The sequence below is a fragment of the Bubalus bubalis genome, chromosome 14, assembly GCF_019923935.1.
Source record: "Bubalus bubalis isolate 160015118507 breed Murrah chromosome 14, NDDB_SH_1, whole genome shotgun sequence".
Classification (NCBI taxonomy): Eukaryota; Metazoa; Chordata; class Mammalia; order Artiodactyla; family Bovidae; genus Bubalus; species Bubalus bubalis.
In genome coordinates, this window is record NC_059170.1 from 60,430,428 (window position 1) to 60,443,048 (window position 12,621).

At 35.2% G+C, this 12,621-nt stretch overlaps 1 long non-coding RNA gene across 1 annotated transcript; it reads left to right on the forward strand.

The window, feature by feature from the left end:
* The first annotated feature begins 95 nt into the window (after positions 1-95).
* On the forward strand, positions 96-9,905 carry LOC123329257. Its single transcript, XR_006544636.2, has 3 exons — positions 96-5,331; positions 6,728-6,897; positions 9,848-9,905. It is a non-coding gene; the product is annotated as an uncharacterized LOC123329257 (long non-coding RNA).
* Positions 9,906-12,621: the final 2,716 nt, after the last annotated feature.

Here is a 12,621-nt window from a genome sequence, read left to right on the forward strand (position 1 = left end):
TGATGCGGCCGCGCGCGCACGCGGCTAGGGCGGCGGCGGCGGCGGCGGCGGCGGCGGCGCGGGCTGCGGGCCTCCCCGCCCGGGGCCTCCCCGGCGGCCTCCCCGCCCGTGTCCCGGCCCGCGTCCCCGGCCGCCCGCCAGCAGCCGCCGCTTCCGTCTAGTCCTTCCTTCTGCTCCCGCCACCGCCGCGCCTCAGCGCGAGGGTCGGCCCGGGAGCTTTGTGGACGCGCTCGGCGCTCACCTAGGACTGTCACCGGCTCCTGCGGGGCCCGCGGGAGCGCTCCCGAAAGACCCCGCGGGTGGTGGTGACGGTGTCGGTATCCCGGTCCCCACCGGCCCCGAGAACTACTCCTTCCCCGCGCCCCGCTCAGCGCGAAAGCTGCGGGAAGCTCCAATCTAAGGCAACTGGTTGGTTTTTGGTTTTGAGCTTTTTTGTTTTTTAACTCAACTGCTTAACCCCCTAGCACTGCCCTTATGTGAATGAGACTGTAGACGTCTAATTATAATTCTTGCTTATTTCTCCTTTTTCATTGTCATTTCTGGAATACGGCAATTGATTCTTTTCTGCGTGGGGGGGTGTAAACACACGTATACATTCATATAGTGCGCGCGTTTAAGTTCTGTATTTCGACAACTGAGAGAATAGTACCTTATTTACGAACACATTGGACAAAATGATAAAAAATAGTAAGATGCGGCTGCAAATAAACACCTTTCCAAAAGAAACTGATACAAATTTTGTGCTACTGTGCTCACAACATTTATGGGTCCTGTTTTAATTAGTCAAGCAGTCCTCAAATATTTATATCAGATAGTTATCTTACTACAATACAGTTAAGAATGGCAAAATCTTTATTAGAAGTGAATGCCCATAATTTTGAAACTTCAAATATTGTATAAAATAACTTCCCCCTTAATAGTTACACGAAGTTGAAGAACAAGAATGATTCTTTAAACACACACACACACACACACACACACACACAACAAAGTAGGTTATGAGTTTTTTTGATCAAAAGAATTTAAAATTCTTTTGGGTGGAGAGGAGGGATAAGGAAGGAGGAAGATGTTTTAGTCTACAGGAGGCATAATTTGAAACAGACTTAGGATGAAACACTTTTAAAGGCATAATTTAGGTGCTTATTTGAAAAACAAGTTCCTAATGAATACAGTCGACATTTAACCTTGCACCAATGGATAAAAAGCACCTGATTTCAGAACAGAACGCAAATAGAATAATTTAGCATCAGTAAAGATTGAGTAACTACTCAGTTCTCCTTTGAAAGCATTGAAAGGCATGTGAACTAGCTTTCCACTTTGGTCAGCCTATAGGAACAGTGAAGAATTTAAAAGTCTCCCTTGAGTCTTTATGAAACAAACACCTATTAATCATGTTCATCTTTCCTTCCCATCTCTCTTTTCTTTCTAAACTCCCTGTTTCTCATCAGTAGTAAAACATCAGTTGAAAAATGTCAAGATATGTAAATGATTTGCATAAGGAATATTTTACAGGGCAGAGTTGGGTAAAAGTTAAACAGTATTAACAACACCCAAGCTCATTATGTTTGTTACACATATACTTTATAACCTTGCATAACATTGATTGTTAATACTCTAAAAGAATTTGAGTTGATAACTGTAATCATAATTTGATGTCAAAAAAGAAGGCAGTAATGCTGAGCATAGATTTTTTTTAAATACTATTTTAAAAGAGGAAAGTAAATACAATTAAATGTGAGTTTCTGAGCATAAAAATTAGGAAATTCACAAGAATTGTTTCTGTAATAACTGTCACGTTACTGTCTTGTATCTGTGTAAGCCCTTTCTTTTTTACAAGGCATTTGTCCTCTTCTGCCTATATGTATTTCTGTGTTAGGCCTAAGTGATGGGTCCATTTCCAGCTCACACCAAAACTTTCACCATAATGTTTTCTGATACTAGAAAAACTGAATTTTTCTCCTATAGGTACATTTATTTCAACTCCCTTTGAAGGAGGCACAGGATGAAGTATTTGTTCGTAGATCATACATGTGTATCTTTAACAAGGAAGCCATTGAAATACATTGAAGTATAATCATTAAAAGGCATGATTACATAGATGTAGGCTCTCTTCATTGTGGCAATAAAATCAGTATATTCTATATTATTAGAAAAACTATATATGAACACGTTCTGAAAGTGTGTGTGGGGGGGGGACTATTTACAATTTTTACTTTGATCACTGAAAATGGCATTGGAGCTTTCACTAGACTTAAAAAAATTCTACAGCCTTAAAGCCAATAGATTAAATTTGCCCTGAAAGAGCCTTTTAAAATAACAATTATATGCAGCTGAAAATTGCAAAATAGATGTTCAAAGATCGTGTTAATAACGTATTTTTCCTCTTACACAGCAAATATTAAGATAGACAATGCTGATAAATTTGGGTTCCTTTTTGAGGCTCTACAAAGAATTAGAAAGTATCATTTTAAATAATGTTTTAGAATGTTTTAAAAAAACATTGTATCCTTTGTGCTGGTTAATTAATTTTTTTTTTTTAGAAGCCAATTTAATGTTGGCCTCTGTACCATGAGTACAATTTAAATATGCTGGGGCATTTATAGGATCTGTGTGGTCAGCTTTTCCCAGAGGCCTCCTTGGTACATTTGTTAGTTGCAGAAAACAGTTTCTAGTATTTAATTTTTAGATTGTATAAATACTTTTGCTTTTGTGTAGAGAAAACTGAAGGAAAGTATTCCTTTAGATGAAAGAGTTCCTTGAACATCCACAGGGAGAAAAAAAAGCCAATATACTTAAATGCTCATGCATCCAAAGGTTTTTATTGGCATACATACTGTGTTCTAATGGGATTCTATTTTATCCCTACCCATGGAATATCTGCTCATTTTCCAGAAAGAAGGATGTTAAAAATGCTTAAATATTACACAAACACAAGAAACCATCTTCTGTCTCTACCCCTCATATGGATTATTTGATGGTTAGTGATGTTAAAGCCTTGAGATAAATATTAATAAAAACAATTTATTATTTTAAAGTTATTTTAGCCACAAATGGACATTTGGGAGGAGTGATTAATTAAGATGCAAATAGTATATGAAAGTGTAAGTCAAAATTATTTCAGTCAAGTTTATAAAATCTACACACATTCTTTTATTAAATATCTTAACTTGGAAAGGTGTAGATTGGGTCTTGGAGTTTAAATGATCGAGTTTTTGCACATTTATGACAGCAGAGTTCAGTGATTTAAAATTTAGTCTTGTGGCACGTGTCAAAAGACCACATCGAGCATTCAGAGGGGACGAGAAAGAAGCTTTAGTTTTCAAATATTTAATCCAGTGTCTAAGAATTTATAAATGATCATTGCTACAATAATTAATATAGGCAAATACAACCTTTTCCTTCCCTTACATCATCATATAGCCTGTCCTGTATTTGAGAATTGGAGCATAAAACTCAAATTCCTTTCAATGGAGCTTGTGCCTTAGTATGTGAGGGCAAGTGAAATGCTAGTCACATTAAAGAAATTGGAACCATAGGAATGAAAATCAGTGCTACAGCATTCTCTAAAATGCTTATAAAATTCATGCTTATGGTTTTGTACAAATGTTTTGAATTTTCTCCCCCCAACTGTAATTCAAAACATTTAGACTAGTTAGTACAATTTCTATTTAATAATTTCATCATTTAGTGGTATTTTTAAATTTTCACTTTTCAGATAGTTGCCTCAGGAAAATATCAAACTTTAAAATGTGATAGAACAGTAATCAAAATTAAATATTTCAAATCTAAATTGTAATAGGTTACATGATAATACTACTAAGAAACTGAGTTTCTTAAATAGATTAGTATCAGAGTATTTCTTTTTATATTAAGAAATTATGATTTTGTTAAACTTCGCAAATAGGAAAGTCTATAGTCAAGATATTGTTCAAAAAGGAAAATAGTCTTGAATTTCTCAAGTGAAATTTGGGACTTATCTTTGAGTGTCCTGCCTTGATTTTGTTAGCTTCTTGAGTCAGAATGAGATAATTCTATAATATTAAAGGAATGTACATAATAATCAAATGATAATTCTTAATTAAATCTTTGTATCTTAACAGTCTATAAGTTTCAAAGGATTTTCTGCATATTGGAAAAGTCATGTCTACTCTTCAGGGCTTCTGTTAGAAAGTTTAATCCCTCATTTTGAAGCCAAGCAACTAAAGTCACATGGGAATATCTGACTCTCACTGACTAAAATCATGAAATCTTCAGCTAGGAAGAAATGGGGAATGGGTTTTTAAAAGGAAATAAAAATTTTAAAATGCGGTTTGGCAAGGGATGCAGACAAAATTTAATTTAAAGGTAAGGAAATAAGAAACAAGGAAGGCAATCATAGTTCACAGTGTATTTCATGAGAAAAGAGCAGGTTGAATTATGTGTCTTAGAATTTCTGTACACAGACAGATAAAAGCTATTTACTTTTAAATTCAGTAAGTGATTGAAATGATGACAAAGTATCTTTTTGTGTGGGTTATAATAAGCAAGTTTACTCCCTGTCACATAATTTATATTTACTTCACCAGTGAAGTGATATGAAAATTAGAAGCTGGCCAATCATCCAATAAGCTCTGTCAAATAGTTTAGATAATAAACAGTTTCCCCCTCAGCAGCAGGTTGGTTTTATTCCCAACTTCAGTTACAAAGATCACCACTTCAGTTTCCTACTTCATTGATCTGGTATCAGCCAGAATGACCCATGAGTTAGCTAGAGTTGAATGAAAGTGAAGCCTGGGCATATTGAAACAAGTTTACTTTGATGAATATGTCTGATTAATTCTTCCGTATACATATAGACTGTCCTTTAAATTGTTAGTATACTTTTAAAGAGAGAGGGAGAGAGAGACTGAATATTTCTTAAAAGAAGGAAGGGAAGAAGAAAGGAAAAAAGGGAGGGAGGGAGGAAATTTTTTTCCCTTGAAGAGAAGAAATGGCACAGAAAACTTATTTACTCTTTTTTTCTCTGACACAGTACATTATAGCAAGATTCTCTTAGTTCCACTGAATTCAACTAAGTCTCACAGTCATGTTCAAAATGGAACAAGAGATCTGTCATGTCCAGAACCTAACCAGTTTTAAGATGGCTTATACTTACTCTAGAACAACAGAAAATATCTAACAGATTCCCTTCCTTTCTGGTCCTGGTTTTGGAATCTCTATTCTAACACTGTATTTTCTCAGACCTCAGAAACTGCAGTTTTGACCAGATCAATGAATTCCAACAACAACAGAAAAGGAACAAATGGACTTACTCAAAGGAATATTACTGTGTAAAGCCAGTGCTTTTTAAAAGTTCGTATTTTGAGATCATGCTTTTTATATATTAAAATTTGAAATTTAAGTAATACGCAAAAATTATACTTATTTTGTTTAAAGGAGTATCATTTAAAAAAGAGGAAACAGTTAATAAAAGAAGTATTTTGTAGACTGTATTCAGGTAACAATCATCTGTACTGCTTATAAAATGAAAGATCTGACCATCTTTTATCAGATGAATTATTTTAGAAGTTATGTGTATAATGTAAGAATGTGTGATCTGAATTAAATACATTGCAGACACAAGAACAAAATATGCTTTTAACTCATTTAAAGTAAACACTTAAACCAAAATAATATGTTAAGAGATTACTTTGTAAAAAAAGTCTTGAGTGAAAGAGTTTTAATGTTTTGAAAGATATATGATATTTTAAATAATACTGGATAAGAATTTAACATTTTAATTATGTTTTTTTTGAATGGTATTTTCAAGAGAATACATATTTTTATTTCCCTTGTCAAAATAAAATTTAGACTTGAAACAAGTTTATAAGAAGTTCAGTCTAAAAATACTTTTTAAAATTCTTAGAATACTTGTGTTCAATTCTCTCACATTTTTTGCATATACTGAATATTCTGAACTTTGCTTTATTAATTTATTTTTAATTAAAGTATAATTGACTTATATCAGTTTCAGATGTACAGCATAGTGATTTGATATTTTTATGCATTATAAAATGATCATCTTGGTAAGTCATTACCATCTGTCCCCATACAAAGTTATTACAATATTTATACTGTATTCTCTATAATATTACATCCTGATAATTCATTTATTTTATAACTGGAAGTTGTACTTCTTTGTCTCTCTTACCTATTTCATTCATCCCCATCCAACCTCTTTCTTTGCGTCTGGTAAGAAAATACTTTAAAGAGTTGATACATAACTTATTTTTACACCATAGTAAATCCTCAGAAAGTAATTTTATAGACTGTTGTGAAAACAAGTGCCTATGAAATAGGTGAAAATTTCCATTGTTTTCTCCCTAAGCATTTGATTATTAAGGTTAAAACATAACCACAGTTGTCCTAACTCTTTCAAGTGTTATTTTCAAAATTACATTCCTTTGTGTAAGCATTCTAACCTGTGTTTTATGGAAACTTTCCATAAATGGGGAGCAAGATTTATAAAGTCATTTTAATGTCATAAAATATCAAGAAAATAATGAGTGGCAACAGGGTAAAAGGGAGAATTGTATTAATACAGTCAATTCAGTCCATGTTATTAGAAACTTGGATTTGAGTTACTAGTATCTGGGTAATTACTCAACATTTTATTTTGTGCTAAAGTAAATAGGACTGGATCATTTGGAGAAACGGCATTCTAAATCAAAATTAATCAGATAATTGGCATGTTTTATTTGACTTGCAGTGTTCTATAAATTATAGACCAAGAAATGAGGAGAAATTTGGCAAAGAATAATAATGTCGATGGAAATACATGGGCAAATGAGGCCTAAGGAAACTCTGAATTTTCATATGCTTTTCTTAAAATCTGAAGGTGATAGAAGATTTTTAATGAGGACCAACTACAATATATAGGTGAGTAGTGATGGACAGAGGGTTAAGAAAACTTGTTTTTGTTAAAATAGTAATTGAATTATAATATTTGTGAATTGAAATAAAGAATTTTTTATAAGACCAATGGTATCAATAAGGAGATGCACATTTTGTTTTATAAATTTCTGTATAAAGAACATAGAGAATATTCACTCTACAAAGGACTCTTTCTTTAACAGTGTATATGGAAATATTGATTTTACATATGCCAATTATAATAGAAGGAAAATAATATTTTACTGTGCATGTTATAATTTTGAGGTTTGCCTTAAATTACTTTTATAACAGGGTGGACATTAATAAAAATTTAAAATACATAGAGTTGTGAGACATTTTAACCAATGATTAATGTGTTTTTAGAAACCTAAAAGCATTTTCAAACTAATACTTTTTAATTCATTTACATTTCATTTTGGTTATTCTGTTTCTAAAAGTTGCTATGATCAATATTCAACTGTTTGTAGAGACTATTGACGTTCTATGGTGACTAATCTTCAAAGTGAGTCATAATGATAGTCTCTTATATTAAAATCAAGAGTGACTGTAGGAAAATACTCATTTTGCAAGCAAACATCCTGTCAAGTAATGGCCAGGGTAGCAGGGAACCTATGTCATAAAGTAACAGACTTAAACCTTTATTTATGCCTTAATTATCTGTCCGTTGATATAAATGGTATAAAGACAAGTTAATTGTGTTTGTCTTAAGCTTTTTTTCTTAGCTTCCCTTTATTTTATTAAAGTTTTAGAAAACTGTGTAAACAGAAAGACTTGGTTACAATTCCCAAAATGATAAAGGGGGGCAAAAAAACTTTAAACTGTTAACACAGTCTCCTGCATAGCTTTATATTATGCAAAAAATTTAAGTGATCACTTGATCATTCCAGCTAAATACAATAATCAAAGAGTAGATAATGCTGCTCTGTGTAATAATATTGCACCATTCTTTGAATGAAAAAAAAAATTGTTACTCTTTTTTCTTTCCTTCAGGATGTCTGAATAATTAGATGAATAATATTTTGGAAATGTAAGAGTTTAAATTTAGGATTAGAATTTATCCATGATTTCATGTTGAATGTCAATTTTTCAAATAATATACTTGATTAGGATAATAAGATTTATTGAAAAGGAATATTAAAAAAATCTTTTGTGGAGTACTTATCCAGAGATATATTCTGGATAAATAGGGAGATTTTCATAATTCTGCTTTAAAAGTTTATTTTTATCTTAATTCTAAGGATCACTATAAGGTTATATAAATAAGTTACAATGCCTTCTTAAAGTATACTGAAGCTCATGGAATTTAAGCCTTTACATTTTTTACTTCTTTATTTTTTTACTTTGCTCTCCTTTTATAAAAAGTTCTTTTATTAGACAAGTACCTGGTACATAACAGATAGTAAAGAATATTTATTGAATGAATGAAGGCAGTATAGAGCATGGAGTCAGAGGAAATTGGGTTCAGATCCCTCTCCCACCTTCTAGTTCTATGACCTTGGACTTACACTCAAAGTCTCATTTTTCTCAAATGTATAATGGAAGGAATAATGACATCTCTTTCATATGGCTCTTGAAAAGCATTCAGAGCCTAAGTATGTGCAAAGCATTCAGAGCCCAGCCTTAGCATGTGTTCCATGCATGCAATTATAACCAAATATTGTAATTCTGTAATTCTGAATTTTGTTTTCACTGGCACAGATATTTTTTCCATGCAGATTTACAGCTGTTGTGCACATGATATAACCATTTGAGGACCCCAAGCGCATAAGCCCCTACTTAGAAAATTAAATAAAAACCTTCTGGGCTGCCTACCACTTCTTTACAGTGAATCTGACAGAGCTCTTTTAATAGCAACAGTCAAGATACCCGCAAAGACCTTGATGACAATAATTATCTTACCCTTCATTTCTTGGCTTCCCAGGAATCTCAGAATCCAGGCCAGCGTCCATTATGGTCAGCCAGCCTCTAAACACCTCCCTCTTAAGAAGGCCTCATGGGGCCTTCCTTCTCTTTCCTCTGGTTCTTACCCTAGTTTTTCTTGATCCATTTATTTCCTTTGTTAGCAACTCATTAGAAAATGTCCATGAGCAAAGTCAAGACATCTTCATGTTTTCCTCTGGAACACCTCTCATTTATTTTTATCTTAACTGTAAGGATCACTATAAAGTTATATATAATACACTGCCTTCTTAAAGTATATTGAAGTTTATAGGATCTGAACCTTGATTGTTGTTACAGCAACTGTCAGGGAGTTACTGTCTCATCCTCTAGTTAGAGTAATCCATGACTTGTGGTCCTTTGGCTCTGCTTGGACTATCTTTGCATAAGCCACATGCTTCCTAAGGCATTGAGAAGATAATGTAAATTTAAAACAATAAGAAAAAAAGAACCCTTGCCTACCATGGAATGGAGGACACACAGTTTGGAATATGGAGATTTGAACTCCACAACTCCAAGGTTTGTGTGTGTGTGTCGCTCAGTCATCTCCAACTCTTTGCGACCCCATGGACTGTGGCCCGTCAGGCTCCTCTGACCTTGAGGATTCTCCAGGCAAGAATACTGGAGTGGGTTTCCATGCCCTTCTTTAGGTGATATTCCCAAACTAGGGATTGAATCCAGGTCTCATGCAATGCAGGCAGATTCTTTACCATGTGAGCTACTCAGGACTCCAAGGTGTTGAACAATTTAATGAGTTTTAGCAAATGTACACAGTCATGTAACCAAACCACACTCAATAAGCAGAGCATTGGCATAATCCCAGCAATTTCCTATCTTCCCCTTTGCAGTCATTATACTTGCCTCACCCCTGATTCCAGGCAACCATTGATTTACTTTGTCTCACTATAGTTTCATCTTCTCTAGAATGTCTTCCAAATAGAATCCTTCAGTATGCAGTTTTTGTGTTGGGCTTTTCTTTTGATTATATTCTTTGCAGCCAAAGATGGAGAAGCTCTATACAGTCAGCAAAAACAAGAAGACCGGGAGCTGACTGTGGCTCAGATCACGAACTCCTTATTGCCAAATTCAGACTGAAATTGAAGAAAGTAGGGAAAACCACTAGGCCATTCAGGTATGACCTAAATCAAATCCCTTATGATTATACAGTGGAAGTGAGAAATAGATTTAAGGGACTAGATCTGATAGACAGAGTGCCTGATGAACTATGGACGGAGGTTCGTGACATTGTACAGGAGACAGGGATCAAGACCATCCCCATGGAAAAGAAATGCAAAAAAGCAAAATGGCTATCTGGGGAGGCCTTACAAATAGCTGTGAAAAGAAGAGAGGTGAAAAGCGAAGGAGAAAAGGAAAGATATAAGCATCTGAATGTAGAGTTCCAAAGAATAGCAAGGAGAGATAAGAAAGCCTTTCTCAGTGATCAATGCAAAGAAATAGAGGAAAACAACAGAATGGGAAAGACTAGAGATCTCTTCAAGAAAATTAGAGATACCAAGGGAACATTTCATGCAAAGATGGGCTCGATAAAGGACAGAAATGATATGGACCTAACAGAAGCAGAAGATATTAAGAAGAGGTGGCAAGAATACACAGAAGAACTGTACAAAAAAGATCTTCACGACCCAGATAATCACGATGGTATGATCACTGACCTAGAGCCAGACATCCTGGAATGTGAAGTCAAGTGGGCCTTAGAAAGCATCACTATGAACAAAGCTAGTGGAGATGATGGAATTCCAGATGAGCTATTTCAAATCCTGAAAGATGATGCTGTGAAAGTGCTGCACTCAATATGCCAGCAAATTTGGAAAACTCAGCAGTGGCCACAGGACTGGAAAAGGTCAGTTTTCATTCCAATCCCAAAGAAAGGCAATGCCAAAGAATGCTCAAACTACCGCACAATTGCACTCATCTCACACGCTAGTAAAGTAATGCTCAAAATTCTCCAAGCCAGGCTTCAGCAATATGTGAACCGTGAACTTCCAGATGTTCAAGCTGGTTTTAAGAAAGGCAGAGGAACTAGAGATCAAATTGCCAGTGTCCACTGGATCATGGAAAAAGCAAGAGAGTTCCAGAAAAGCATCTATTTCTGCTTTATTGACTATGCCAAAGCCTTTGACTGTGTGGATCACGATAAACTGTGGAAAATTCTGAAAGAGATGGGAATACCAGACCACCTGACCTGCCTCTTGAGAAACCTATATACAGGTCAGGAAGCAACAGTTAGAACTGGACATGGAACAACAGACTGGTTCCAAATAGGAAAAGGAGTACATCAAGGCTGTATATTGTCACCCTGCTTATTTAACTTATATGTAGAATACATCATGAGAAACGCTGGGCTGGAAGAAGCACAAGCTGGAATCAAGATTGCCAGGAGAAACATCAATAACCTCAGATATGCAGATGACACCACCCTTCTAGCAGAAAGTGAAGAGGAGCTAAAAAGCCTCTTGATGAAAGTGAAAGAGGAGAGTGAAAAAGTTGGCTTAAAGCTCAACATTCAGAAAACGAAGATCATGGCATCTGGTCCCATCACTTCTTGGCAAATAGATGGGGAAACAGTGGAAACACTGTCAGACTTTATTTTTTTGGGCTCCAAAATCACTGCAGATGGTGATTGCAGCCATGAAATTAAAAGACACTTACCCCTTGGAAGGAAAGTTATGACCAACCTAGACAGCATATTCAAAAGCAGAGACATTACTTTGCTAATAAAGGTCCATCTAGTCAAGGCTATGGTTTTTCTAGTAGTCATGTTTGGATGTGAGAGTTGGACTGTGAAGAAAACTGAGTGCCAAAGAATTGATGCTTTTGACCTGTGGTGTTGGAGAAGACTCTTGCGAGTCCCTTGGACTGAAAGGAGATCTAACCAGTCCATCCTAAAGAAGACCAGTCCTGGGTGTTCATTGGAAGGACTGATGCTGAAGCTGAAACTCCAATACTTTGGCCATCTCCGGTGAAGAGTTGACTCATTGGAAAAGACCCTGATGCTGGAGGGATGCAGGAGGAGAAGGGGATGACAGAGGATGAGATGGCTGAATGGCACCACGGACTCGATGCACATGAGTTTGGGTGAACTCCGGGAGTTGGTGATGGACAGGGAGGCCTGGTGTGCTGCGATTCATGGGGTCGCAAAGAGTCGGACATGACTGAGCGACTGAACTGAACTGAACTTAACTGATAATATTTTTGGATGCACCTATGTTGATATATGTATCAATAGTTCTTTCCTTCTTATTGTCAAATAATATTCTGTTGTATGGATATACCACAGTCTGTTTATTCAGTCACCAACTGGTGGACATTTAGATTGTTTCTAGTTTTTGATGATTATAAATAAAGCCTCTCTAGAGATTTGTGGGCTAATTTTGTATAGACATATGCTTTATTTCTCTGAAATAAATACCAAGGTGTGGGAGTTGCTATGAGTATGTTTAAGTTTATACTGATTGATTTTTACATTTTTGAAACTAAGTTGCATTTGTGGTATAAATTCATCAAGACCTATTTGGTGTTTATGTATTATCCCTTTTTTATATTGCTGAGTATGATTTGCTAATATTTGTTGAGGATTTTTTGTGTATGTTCATGAGACATACTGGTCTTTAGTTTTCTTTTTTCTAATAGTTATTCTCCTTTTGGTATTAGGGTAATGCTGACTTTCTTCCTCTTTTATTTCCTGGAAAAGTTTGCATAGAATTAGTATTATTTTTTCCATAAATATTTAGTAGAATTCACCAGGGAAGC